Below are 14733 nucleotides of genomic sequence, written 5' to 3'. Positions count from 1 at the left end.
CTGGCGTGCTGAGATTCATGGGGTCACAAAGAGTCGGACATGACTGAGCAACTGAACTGAACTGAACTGATTGACCATTTGTAGATCTTCTTTGGAGAATTAGCTATTCAAATCCTTTGCCAATTTTTTAAAAAAATTGTATTGGATTATAGTTAATTTATAGTGTTCTATTAGTTTTAGGTGTACAGCAAACTGAAAAAGTTATCCATATACATATATTTACTATTTTTTAGATTCTTTTCCCATATAGGCCTTTACAGAGAATTCAGTGGACTCCCTGTGCTACACAGTAGGTCCTTGTTGATTATCTATTTTATATATAGTAGTGTATATGTCAATTCCAACCCCCCAATTTATCCCTCCTCCTCCTCCATGACCCCATAGCTTTCCCCACTGGTAACCATAAGTTTTTTCTATATCTGTGACTCTATTTCTATTTTGTAAATGTTTATTTATACCACATTTTTATATTCCACATATAAGTAATATCATATAGCATTTGTTTTCCTCTGTCTGACTTACTTCACTCCATTCATGCAAATGACATTATTTCCCTCTTTTTTGTGGCTGAGTAATTATTCCATTGTATATAAGTATGGCATCTTCCTTATTCATTCCTCTATCAATGGACATTTTGGTTGCTTCCATGTCCTGGGTGCCATAATAGGCATTTTTTAATCTGTTTCCTCTTTACATGTTGCTCCTCCCCTGGAGCCTGTCATCTCTCCACTTATATTCTCATTGTGCCTTTTATCCCCAAAGGCTCATGACTTTTCTGTGCTTTGCATGCCTATGACTTCTACTCCTGACTTAGATTTCCTGTCTACCTGCATTTTTCTCTATTTCCCTAAAGTGAAAGCTTAGCTTATTAATTTTAAGTCTTTCTTCTAGCATACCTATTTAATACTATAAATTTCACTCTGAGCTCTGCTTTCATGGTATGTCACAAATTTTGATAAGTTTTATATTTATTTAAATTTAGTTTCTAATTTTTTTCATTTAAGAAAATATTTTTAATTTGAGAACGCTTTATGATCCATGTGTTCTTAAAAATATTTTGGTTAATTTCCAGAGATCTGAGGATTTTCCAGCTTTCTTAATATTATTGATTTCTAGTTTAATTCTCTTTAGGTTTTCTATGATTTCTATTCTTTTATGTTTTGATGGTGTATATGGTATAATTTATGCTCAGAATGTGTTATATACTGGTGAACATTCCATATGAACCTGAAAAGAATTAGTATTGTTATTGTTAGGTTGAATATTCTTTACTGTCAATTAGGTAAAGTTGATTGATAGTGAAGTTCAGGTCTTCCATATCCTTGCTGCTACTAAGTCGCTTCAGTCGTGTCTGACTCTGTGCAACCCCATAGATGGCAGCCCACCAGGCTCCCCCATCCCTGGGATTCTCCAGGCAAGAACACTGTAGTGGGTTTCTATTTCCTTCTCCAATGCATGAAAGTGAAAAGTGAAAATGAAGTCGCTCAGTCATGTCTGACTCTTCGCAAACCCATGGACTGCAGCCTACCAGGCTCCTCCATCCATGGGATCTTCCAGGCAAGAGTACTGGAATGGGGTGCCATTGCCTTTTCCAACCATACACTTATCAATTACTCATAGAGAGCTACTGAAGTCTTCATCTATAACAGTGGATTTGCCTGTTTCTCCTTTCAGTTTTATCAGTTTTTACCTCCCGTATTTTAATGCTTCTGTGTTAAATGCTCACATGATTGCTTTATCTTGTAGAATTTACCTCTTTATCTTATGTCATGACCTATTTACCTTTGAAGTCTGTTCTGAAGTCTACTTTGTCTAAAATTAATAGAGTACTCTAACTTTCTTTTGATCAGTATTGTCATGGTGTATTTTTACCTATCCCTATACTTCTAAAATATTTCAGTCTTTATATTTTAAGTGAATTTTCTGTAGGCAACATAGAGTTGCATCTTGTTTTTTTAATCATATTGATGACGTCTTTTTATTGGTTTAATTAGACCACTCACTTATAGTGATTATTGATATAGTTGGATTAATATCTATAAAGTTTGTTAATATTTTCCATTTATCCTTTTTTCCCTCCCTCATTTGTTTTAAATTGTTTGCTTCTCTATTTCATCTCTTCTCTTAGCCTATCAAGAACATGTGTGTGTTCATGCATGCTAAGTCACTTCAGTGTCTGACTCTATGTGACCTCATGGCCTGTATCTTGACAGACCCCTCTGTCCATGGGATTCTCCATGCAAGAATACTGGAGTGGGTTGCCAGGCTCTCCAGGGGATCTTCCCCATCCAAGGACTGAACCTGCATATCTTCCATCTCCTGCATTGGCAGGCAGGTTCTTTACCACTAGGACAACCTGGGAAGACCGCTATCAGGTACATGTCTCTTTAAAATTACCTTATAGTCATTATCCTAGAGTTAATAATATAAATTTTAAACTAGTCTGGTCCACTGTCATATAATGTTATACTGCCTCATGTAGCTCAGGTACCTTATAACAGGATATTCCCAATTTCTCCCTTTGATCTCTTATGACATAACTGACATTGCTTTCTCTTATTCTGTTGTAAACTCACCAATACACTACCATCACTGTTGCTTTAAATAGTTATCTTTTACCTTAAGAATTAAAAAAAAAATTATTTAATAGTCACTCATTACTTCTCTGATGCAAACTTTTTTCTACATAGATTCATGTTTCTGACCCATATTATTTTCCTTATGCCCGAAGAATTTCTTTTAATATTTCTTATAGGAAAAATCTGCTGTTAACAAGTTCCCTAATTTTTTGTTTGTCTGAGGAAGACTTTATTTCTCCTTTGCTTCTGAAGAATAATTTCACTGGATGTTGACTGCTAGGAGAGTGATCTTTCTCTTTTAACACTTAATATATTTCACTCCTCTGCCTTCTTACTTCCATGAGTTCTGATTAGAAGCCTGCTTTAAGGATATAAAGTAAATATACAGAAATTCATTGAATTCTTATATACTAATAATGAAAAAATCAGAAAGAGAAATTAAGGAAACAGTCTCATTTACCACTGCGACAAAAAAAGAATAATATACATAGGAATAAGTGCCGGGGTCCAGCCCCAGTGGATCCAGGGTAATTCGAAGCAGGCACGGAGTCAGTGAATAAAACGAGATTAATTGGAAATTTAAAGAGAGATTACAGAAGAATAATGTAGTGAAAAAATACAGGAGAAAAGAGGCTGATATTCCTTGGTTTACCCAGAAAGCTTATAGTCTCAAGACAAGAAACTTGCACCATCTACGTTAGGCCACAGGCACCCGCTTGAATAGCGGAGGGTGCCCTGCCTTGGGCTCCCTCTCGCGTGGGTCTTAGAAGCCCAGGCAAATAATTAGACACGGAGAGCCTTTGTGCTTCAAGGGATCAGCCTGAAAAGGAGAGGGAGGGAGAGGGAAAAAGAGAGAGTTGACACGAGGGGAGCCAGATTTTCAAGAAACTAGTTTGAGAAACTGGTCTGTCCTTTATTTTCCAGGAAAGCTTTTTATACTTTTGGTTGTGCATAGAGATCAATGAATAATACAAAGTTATGCAGGGTCAGCAGCCCTGACCCTTATCAAGACCAGGCTTTCTTTCTGCAAATCTTTCCGTATACAAAGGGTCTCAGGTGATTTACATTATCTTCTGGCCAAAAGGCCTGTTAACATTTTATGGCTCTCTTCCTTAATGAATGTTAATCTCATTTTCCCTGTAATGTTTTTCTTTAATCTGCATCACCTTTAAAGTACTAAATAAAATTATATCCCTGTAGAACAAAGGCACAGTGGGTTATAACAAAGAAGGTACTTAACTCAAAGATCTATGTTGCTACTTGTTTTTTGTATATACCAACTATATCAACAAATAAAAGATGAAAATTTGGCAGCAAGTATTGGCTCAACAATGAAACCCTTAATCAGTTTTATTCTAATGATTTTCCTAGAATTTCTTAAGCTTTCAGTGCCTCTCGCTGTTGGGAGGCTGTAAACAATTTACATGCACAGTTGTAAAAAATCCGGACAGACTGGTCAGGTAAGTTAGAAAGTTATCAGAGGGGTTTAAGCCAAGACATTCTTTTTACGCCCAGGAGACTTATTAACTGGAGCTCTAAGTTAACTTTTTCCAGAAAAAGGTGGTGGGGGAGACAGCCCCCTGTTAATGTCAGAAAAGTAGGCGAAAAGCAGACTCTGATTTTGGGGGTAGATGTTCAAGAAAATCTAGCGAGGCTCCCTTAAGGCCTGACTCGCCTTTGCCTGTCGAACCCCTTAAACTCATGACCTTTGCCATGGGCGGGACTCCTCGTGCTGGCTCCCAGCAAATAAGCTTATCTAAGGAAACAAATGACTTGTATGTAGAAAACTATACGATGCTGTTGAAAGAAATCAAAGATGACATATACAGATGAAAAAATATACCATGTTCCTGGCCTGGAAGAATCAATATTGTGAAAATGACTATTCTACCAAAAGCAATCTACAGATTCATTGCAATCTCTATCAAATTACCAAGAGTCTTTTTCACAAAAGCAGAACAAATTTTTCGTAATTTTTATGGAAACACAAAAGGCCCTGAATAACCAAAGCAATCTTGAGAAAGAGGAATGGAGCTAGAGGAGTCAACCTACTTGCATTCAGACGATACTACAAAACAACAGTCATCAAGATAGTATGGTGCTGGTACAAAAACAGAAATATAGACCAATGGAACAAGATAGAAAGCTGAGAGATAACCTTGTGCGCATATGGGAAAACCTTATCTTTGACAAAGGAGGCAAGAATATACAATGGAGAAAGACAGTCTCTTCAATAAGTGGTGCTGGGAAAACTGGACAGCTATGTATAAAATAATGAAATTAGAACACTTCTTAACACCATACACAAAATAAACTCAAAATAGATTAAAGCCTTAAATGTAAGACAAGGAACTATAAAACTCTTAGAGGAAAACATAGGCAGAACACTTTTTGACATAAATCACATCAAGATCCTCTATGACACACCTCCTAGAGTAATGAAAATAAAAACTAAAAATAAACCAAATGGGATCTAATTAAACTTAAAAGCTTTTGTACAGCAAAGGAAACTATAAACAAGGTTAAAAGACAATTCTTAGATTGAGAGAAATAATAGCAAACAAAGTAACTGACAAAAGATTAATCTCCAAATATAAAAGTAGCTAATTCAGCTCAATATTAGATAAATGAACAACCCAATCAAATAGTGGTCTGAAGTCCTAAACAGACTTTTCTCCAAAGAAGACATACAGATGGCTAATAAACACATGAAAAGATAGTCAACATCACTCATTATTAGAGGAATGCAAATCAAAACTACAATAACATATCACTGCTCACCAGTCAGAATGGCCATCATCAAAAAATCTACAAACAGTAAATGCTGGAGAGGGTACGGAGAAAAGGGAAACCTCTTGCATTGTTCATGGGAATGCAAATTGATACAACTTCAAGGGAGAATAGTATGGAAATTCAACTAAGAATAAAACTACCATAGCAAGGACATGGAAGCAACCTAGGTGTCCACTGACAGAGAATTGCATAAGGAAGTTGTGGTACATATATATAATAGAGTATTATTCAGCCATTAAAAAGAATACATTTGACTCAATTCTAATAAGGTGGATGAAACTACAGCCTGTTATACAAAGTGAAGAAAATCAGAAAGAGAAAATAAATATTGTATATTAATGTATATATATGGAATTTAGAAAGATGGTACTGAGGAATCTGTTTCCAGAGCAGCAGTGGAGATGCAGACATAGAGAACAGACTGTGGACACAAGGTGGGAAGGAGAGGGTGGGGTGAATTGAGAGAGCAGCACTGAAACATACATACTACCATATGTAAAATTAGATAGCAGGTGGAAATTTGCTATATGACACAGAGAACTCAAATCTGGAGATCTGTGACAACACAGAGGTGTGGGATATGGGGTGGGAGGTGGGAGGGAGAGGCATACGTGTACCTATGGCAGAATCATGTTGAAATATGCCAGAAACCAAGACAGTATTATAAAGCAATTATTCTCCAATTAAAAATAAATAAATTTTAGTTAAAGAAAGAAGTCTGCTTTAATTCTTATTCTTGCCACTCTGTAAATAAAATATATTTCCCCCTCTCCCCTCTGCTTCTTTCAAGGTTTTTCTTTTGTCTTTAGTTTTCTTCGGTTTGAACATGAGATAGCTAGGTGTATTTGATTTGGTTTGGTATTTGTCCTGCTTGGAGTTCTCTGATCTCCTTGAGTCTATGGCTTTCTGGCTGTCATTAATTTTGGAAACCTCTAATCTATTATTACTTCAAATATTTCTTCTTCTATTTCTGGTTTTCCAATTACACATATGTTACAACTTTTGAGACTATCTCTAAATTTGTAGATGTTCTGTTTGTTTTTATTCTGTTTTCTCTTTGCATTTAAGTTTGGGACGTTCCTATTGCCACATCTTCAAACTCACTGAAGTTTGCATCTTATAACTCTTCCAGCTGTAATCCGCTCCTTCTATATTAGGGCTTTGTTGGTACAACGGTAAGGTGTGGGGGAAGTCCGCATTCTATAATCTTTGTATTCAATTTCAGTATTGACTCAGCCCTGTATCCCTGGGCTATGAATTTCACATGAGTTTCCCCAGTGCCAGCACCCTACTCCCTTCCCTGGCAGTGGTGTTCACAATCCATTTCCTTTTTTAAAAAGATTTATTGAAATATTGAAGTACAGTTGATTTGGGCTTCCCAGGTGGCTCAATGGTAAACAATTTACCTGCAGAGCAGGAGTCATGGGTTCAGTCCCTGGGTCAGAAAGATTCCCTGGAGAAGGAAATGGCAACCCACTCCAGTATTCTTGCCTGGGAAATCACATGGACAGAGGTGCCTAGAGGGCTACAGTCCAGGGGGTTGCAAAATAATCGAATATGACTTAGCAACTAAATAACAACACACCGTGGTTGATTTACAATGTTTTGTTAACACAATCTACATCCTTGAAGACCTAACCCATGTTGACTATTTTCTTCCCTTAGATAAGAGAAGAAAGCTGGAAGGGTCTGGCATTGGAAAAAACTCCTTTCCTCAAGCTGGGTTAAAACTGGCCTTCTTTCATTGAGAGCAGATCTTGTTATGGAGAATGCTCTAGATGGGTAGCATATCTACTCATTAGCTACCCTAACAGAGTCATGAAGGGATAATTCTTAGACCTTCACCATGAATTCCTGATGGTAGAACCCAGAAATATGTGAGAAGTTTCCCTAAAACTGTGCCCCAGGAGTTTAAACTGTCTCCCAAAGTAGTTAAAAGTGTCTTATAAGATAATGTACCTAAACCACTGAACTTAATTACTGAAACATAACACTCAATAAAGTCAGGTTTTACTGTTATAGTAACTACAGCCTTAGGTTATATATTATATATGAGGAATATAAGAATAATTAAACTGCCCTCAAGGAGTTAACTACCCAGAAGGAAATGCTAGACGTAGAGAGATGATTAATATATATTACAATAATTACTAAAAGGTGCTCTAGTTGCATGCGTGCATGCTGAGTCTCTTCAGTCATGTCCAACTCTTAGCAACCCTATGGACTGGGTTCCTCTGTCCATAGGAACTCTGCCCACCAAGTTTCTCTGTCTATGGGATTCTCCAGGCAAGAATAGTGGAGTGGGTTCCCGTGCCCTTTTCCAGAGGATCTTCCCAACACAGGGATTGAATCCATGATTCTTTTGTCTCCTGCATTGGTGGCTGAGTTCTTTACCACTGGTGCCACCTGGGAAGCCATCTAATGGCTTGGGGGGAGCAAGGAAAGGTATACTGGGGATGTGTTATATCCTATTTCCTAATAAAGTTACTAATAAACTGCTGCTGCTGCTGCTAAGTCGCTTCAGTCGTGTCCGACTCTGTGCGACCCCACAGACGGCAGCCCACCGGGCTCCCCCGTCCCTGGGATTCTCCAGTCAAGAACACTGGAGTGGGTTGCCATTTCCTAATAAACTAGCCAACCAACATTTACTTAGTACCTACTAAGTGCTAACCTTAAGGATTAATTAATTATCCTTAATACTTGGTTAAGGATTTCTTAATACTCAACAAAACTCCTAATTTGATTTTTGATCTTTAAAAGCAGAAACAGCATGTATTATTTTCGTTCAAAAACTGGAAATCAAAGAGGACAAGTGACTTCCCCAAGTTTTCACAATAAGCTTTTGTTATAATGGAGACAAGATTTCAGGGCACATAAACTTTAGAGTAAATCCTATCAATTATACCAGAATAAATATATTTATTCCTGTATAAAAGAAATGAGTCATTCTGTATTTTTTTTCCTCTCAGATTAAGCAGTCATTCAATTTAGAGCTCTTTCAAAAAGAAAAGGGTGAAATTTTTCCACATCAATGATATCGTTTGAAACAGATAGTGCTTTCTAGTGCTTTCTACATCAGCTAAAAAGTTTCAGTTAGAAATGATCATATTGCAATAACTGGTTGTATATTTTTCCCAGTCTTCAACTGAATCATACGTAAAGTAGATACTAGACTGTACACTGTAAAATGAGTGGGAAACGTGATCTCACTGGAGTCAAAATACCAAGACAGTCTAAAGTGGGCATAAAATTGGGAAATTGGTACTCACTTAGCTCAGCATTTAAATCACCTACAGTGCAGAAAGGCAGCTCTAAAATCCTTGAGACAGTTGCTCTGCTGAGAAACAATTAAATCACCTGTTGGTTTCTTTATATTGAAGATAATGATACCCTAAATATTACACAACAAAGAAATGGCTTGTAGATCTGCCATGAAGTGAGTAAGAAAAATAGTTTGGACTTCAAAATGGAAGTTTCCCATTTTCTGCCATTGAACCAGAGCATATTCAGCTCACAGAGAGATTACCAAAAACATTTTCTCCAAACTTATTTTATAAGTTTCCATTTGTGCTCAGTAATAACAATTGCTATCATCTCAGAGCCCTAGCTTCCTGCTGGTTTCTTAAAGAAGATTCAGAGGTAATGACTGAATGAGTAAATGATAAATCTTTATTGGATTGGGTGCTTTGGGACACAGTCTATTAATTATCCTATTAGGTGGCCATCCCAGAAGGAGACTCTGAGATTAAATCTGATTGAAAGTGCAACAATTCTGTGGTATGTACACATAAGCTAAAATTAAGGCATGTTTCTGCTCGGAATGTAGAGAACTGTAAAGAAGCCACTCTCTTCCTCTTATAGTAATAGCAACAAACACAAAAGCCAAAGAAACTGCACATGTTTTCCTTTTTTGAAACTATCAGAGAGTTGAATCCATCTAGTCCAAAATCTAAGGAGATAAAATACAGAACGCCAGCCCTTTTTTACCAGGAGCAGATGTTGCTGGAAAACTGTGAGAATAATTTAGTCACAATTGTTAACATGTTGGTAGAAGTCAACTGTGGGTTGGGCAAAGTGTGGGATCTATGGACACTGGAGATACAGATTCCACATATACTTGTAAGCTCTTCCCCATGGACCTCATGGAATAAAAGGGAAAAAAAGAAGAAAACTGGGTGGTTCCAAAGGAGGCATCCCTTGTGGTACAGCCTTGAAGAGGGGAATATTAGCCACCATGGGAAGAGAATGAAGCCCTGCTTAGATCCTTCTTCCTGGCTTTCCTTATCACCACTAAGGAACCAAAGTCATGGGATGGAAGGGAGGACTAATATCATTGCCCTTAGCATGCTGGTGAAAACCTTTTCTGTCTGGGGAAGAAAATAGGGAAAAGTTCTTAAGAGAGTAGGTCTTAAATGTTATTACTACAAAAAAAGGATGGTGTTGTTAACTATCTTTATTGTGTTAATCATTTTTTAATATATGCATGTATCTAACCATCAGGTTGTATGTCTTAAACTTCTGTATGTTGTATGTCAATAACAATAAAGCTGGGGAAGGAAATAATAGGAAATTCTGCTCAATATTCTGTAACAACTTCATTGGGAAAGGACTTTGAAAAAGAATAGATTAACTGTATATGCATAACTGAATCATTTTGTTGTATACCTGAAACTGACACAATATTGTTAATTAATTGTAGGCCAATATAAATTTGAAAGTTTAAAAGAATGTCTTCATCATTGACACATATACACTACTATATATAATATAGATAACTAATAAGGGCCTACTGTAAAGCACAGGAAATTCTACTCAACAGTCTGTAATGGCCCCCAAGGGAAAAGAATCCAAAAAAAGAGTGGATATCTGTATACATATAACTGATTCACTTTGTTGTACACTGGAAACTAACACAATATTTAAGTCACCTATATCCCATAAAATTTTTAATAATTTTTAAAAGGAATAAAATAATAAAATTACTGAATTAGAATTGCAAAAAAAAAGATTAACAAATGGATCAATGAAACAAAACAGATTTAAGAATATATCCCCATGGCAACATATATAGTGGCAAATAACCCATACAGGAGATGCAAGAGATGCAGGTCGATCCCTGGGTTGGGAAGATCCACTGGAGGATGTCATGGCAACCTACTCCAGTATTCTTGCTTGGAGAACCCCATGCACAGAGGAGCCTGGTGGGCTATAGTCCATGGGGTCGCTAAGAGTCAGACATGACTGAAGCAACTTAACACACATGCACGCATGGATCTGGGTCAAAAGTGCAGAAAGCAGTTGAATGGATAAAGACAGTCTTTTCCACAAATGATGTTGAACAATTTGCTACTTATATGCAAAATATTTTTAAAATTTGACCCCTTCTTTACTTTATATACAAAAATTAACTAAAATTATATATTTAAATGTAAAGCCTGAAACTATAAGATGTCTGAAAGGAAAGATAACAGAGTAATCATTGTGACAGTGGGCCAGGCAAAATTTATTTTGACATTTCATCAAAATATTACTCATAGAAGAAAAATTAAACTTTATAAAAATGAAAGGCTTTTTTAAAAAAAAGCTACAGACTAATAAAAAATATTTACAAATTACAAGCCTGACTAGATGTTTGTATCTAGGAATCTATATATAGAAAACTACCTCTATCTATATATGGAGAACTCTAAAGCACAACAATTAGACAACATTCCAATATAAAAATGGTTAAACAATTGGACATTTCAATGAAGACATTATATAGATGCTAGAAAAGCACATGAACAAAATGCTCAACTTCATTAGTAATTAGGGAAATGTAAATTTAAAACACAATGAAATACTACTACACAACTGTTAGAATGGGTAAAGTTTTAAATTTAAAAAAAGACAATACCACACACTGATGAGAATACAGAGTAACTGTAGATCTTATATACAACGATTTAGGATATAAAATAGTACAACTGCTTTGGCAAACAAAGGAAGATAAAAGATCTACCAAGGAAGATAAAAACCTACTCTATGATCTAGCAATCTCACTCCTATAGATTTATCCATGAGAAATAAAAATGATGCTCTCACAAAAAAAAAAAAACCCATATGTAAATGTTTATAGCAGCTTTATCCATAGTACCTAAAACAACTGGTGAATGGATCAACAAACTGAGGAATATTGATATAATGGAATGTTACTCATCAGCTAACAAGGAATGAAATACTGATACATGAAATAATATGGGTGAATCTCAATGCAATTTATTAACTGTAAAAAGCGTAGCCAAAACACAGAGTGTACAATCTTATTTATGACGCTCTGGAAAACGTAGAACACAATGGATGGAAAATATCAGTGGTTGCCAGGGGTTGGGGCAGAGGGAAGTGTTTACTTCAAGGGAGAAGCCTGAAGAAATTTTAGGGGTTGATGGAACTGTTCTGTATCATGATTATGATATAAATACAGATCTCAAAGTATTTATAAAAATCTATGGAATGGAACACCACACACCATGAGTTCTACTTTTATGTAAATTTTTTTAAATTTTAAACTACACTGGAATCAAATTAGATAAAGTGTGTTTTAAAGGACCACTGGGTGGAAAAATGCAGAAAAGATTTTATTTTGAATTTTCAGTCTAATGGAGAAACAGGATGTATGACCTCCCCACTGGCTCAGCAATAAAGAAACTGACTTCAATACGGAAGACACAGGAGAAGCAGGTTTGATCCCTGGGTTGGGGAGATCCCCTGGAGGAGAGCATGGCAACCACCTCCAGTATTCTTGCCTGGAGAATCCCGCAGACAGAGGAACCTGGCAGGCTACAGTCTATAGGGTTGCAAAGAATCAGACACAATGGAAGCAACTAAGCACCAAGTAATAATTAAACACATACCAACAGAAAATTAAATATCAATAAAGACAGAATGAAGGTATAGTAGAAATAACATTAGAGAAAGCATCAGAAGATCCAGTCTGAAGCCTCAACCTGTACCACCTTCCTCTATGTCCTGGGAAAGGTCACTCGACCATCTCAGTTTCATCCATGGTAAAATGCTAGTATTTTATAGGGGAACTACATGGACTTTTCTTTTAGACAAACAGAACTCATTTCAAATCCTACCACTTTCAATTTTATGTTATGCAATGTTGAATAAGTTATGAAACTTTATGGAGTGACAGTTTCATCTATAAGATGGCAATAAAAATACTAATGAGTAAATTGATTCACGTTTAATAAGGTGCTGTATTTGGTGAGGCTGTGTAGAAATAAGTACTTTTCGCATTTGATTGCATTTTTTAAAAAAATCTCAGAGATTTTTACAGTGACTACTTCTGTGGGAGGGTGGAACAATGGGAATCTGGTGAAAAGGAGCAAAGAGCAGGAGGGAGAATTTTCAGAAAACTTTGGTAATAAATCATACAAATGAATTCATTATCCAAAATACAAATAGAGAAAATTAAATAGATGAGATCTAAAGAAACCCTCTCGAGACTGGGCACACAGAAGACATTTATAGGATATTCCAAAAACAGTGATGTTGGCAGCAGGAATGGCCATGATACAACTAGTCTAGAAAGGGAAGAAGATGGTGTTCATTCGAACATGCAAACACTTTCACAAAATATAAGCACAGTCTTATTGGTAGATGCTATTTGGGGATTCAGTATCATTTAGGTAATTTTCAAGGGTATTTACAAATCAAACCTTTTCTAATAAAACATCTTTATTAGTGAAACACTTTACTTTCACTTTTCTAGTATCTCATTTTTCAAATCTTAGCAGGCAGATTATCTACTTTAATTAAATGCTTTTCACAAATCAACTAAGTCTTATTCTTAAATGAGCAAACTATGTTATTTGAAATATTAAAATACTGGCCTTCCTTACTGAAAGTTTTGAGCAAATGTTTGAAGTTGCATTTACTGAAAAGAAACCTGACTTCATATAGTAGCTATTAAATGAGAACATTTCAGTGTGGTGGCCTGTCATATAACACAGTACATGGCAGTTTAATGCCACATGCTATAATTCCTTCTGACAACGTGCTTCCGTGCGTCTACAGTATACAATCTGTTTTTCATAACAGCTGATTTCACAAAAAGTGGGTAAATTTATGCAATAGAAATTATGATGGTGGAATACCTAGTTTCTTATTGTGCTATTCTCAGTCGCTTCAGTCGTGTCTGACCCTGTGCAATCCCATGAACTACAGCCCACCAGGCTTCTTTGTCCATGGGATTTCCCAGGCAAGAATACTGTAGTGGGTTGTCATTTCCTTCTCCAGGGGATCTTCCTGGAGAAGATCGAACCCAAAGATCAAACCCAAGTCTCTTGTGTCTCTTGCATTGCCGGTAGATTCTTTACCATTGTACCACTTGAGAAGCCCAAAAGTGGATTGCCATTCCCTTCTCCAGGGCCTGGCAAACTTTCCTTTTCCCATTTCAAGCTGTCATTGAGTCATCATAAAAGTACTCCCATACAGAAGAGCTGCATAGGATGCTGTCTTTCATCAGCTACTGTCATCTCCTTAACAAGGCAGATGTCTCTCTGGTTTAGCTTTGTCAACATAGAATTCATCATTGAAGTCTATTGCCCAAGAGTCGAACATTCATGAGTATGATATGCTGTGTATCCTTCCACTATCCAGGGCCCTATTCAACATCTTACAGGATTCTTAATCCCTATTTAGGACAAACCCACACTATTTCAAAACATTTACCTGATAGCAGTTTTGCATCGTGAGACTGAGGATGAACTGAGTTATGTCCAGCATAAGGGTTTATCTTCTTCTCTTTTCATTTACATGGAAAGCACTACTGCTTTTAATGAATACTAGCTCTCATTAGCATCTCAATACTTTCACTGTTGGCCAATAATTGGTCCACAGTTCACTGCAATTTATTTCATTTCATCCTCAAAGAAAGGCCAGAGAATAGATATTATGTCCATTTTACAGATGAGAAAACTGAGGCTCAGAGAACTAAATAAAACTGACCAAAAATCACACAGCTATAAATAGAAGAAATTGGATTGGTACCTCCATTTGTGTGATCTTCCAAATAAGCTCTTTCTAGTATAGTATGTTTTCTCCCCTCAAGACCCAGTACCATCATTAGCATCCTCTTGCTTCTCTCATAATGCTTACTGCATCTAATGTAATAAGTATATAATGCTGAGAGGAAATTCTTCATGGCATTTCTGCACATCTTTAGACAAGCTTTCTAACGACATTCATATAGCAAACAGCCTTGGAAGATAGAGATATGTCTCCTTCTGAGGCAAAGGAAGATTTGTTTCCTCTCTGGGATAATAAAGCAGGTTTTGCTAACAAGTCTCTTACAAGAATGAGGGAAGCAGTT

Source organism: Capra hircus, chromosome 2, assembly GCF_001704415.2.
Source record: "Capra hircus breed San Clemente chromosome 2, ASM170441v1, whole genome shotgun sequence".
Lineage (NCBI taxonomy): Eukaryota > Metazoa > Chordata > Mammalia > Artiodactyla > Bovidae > Capra > Capra hircus.
Note: the sequence above shows the minus strand (reverse complement) of the source record.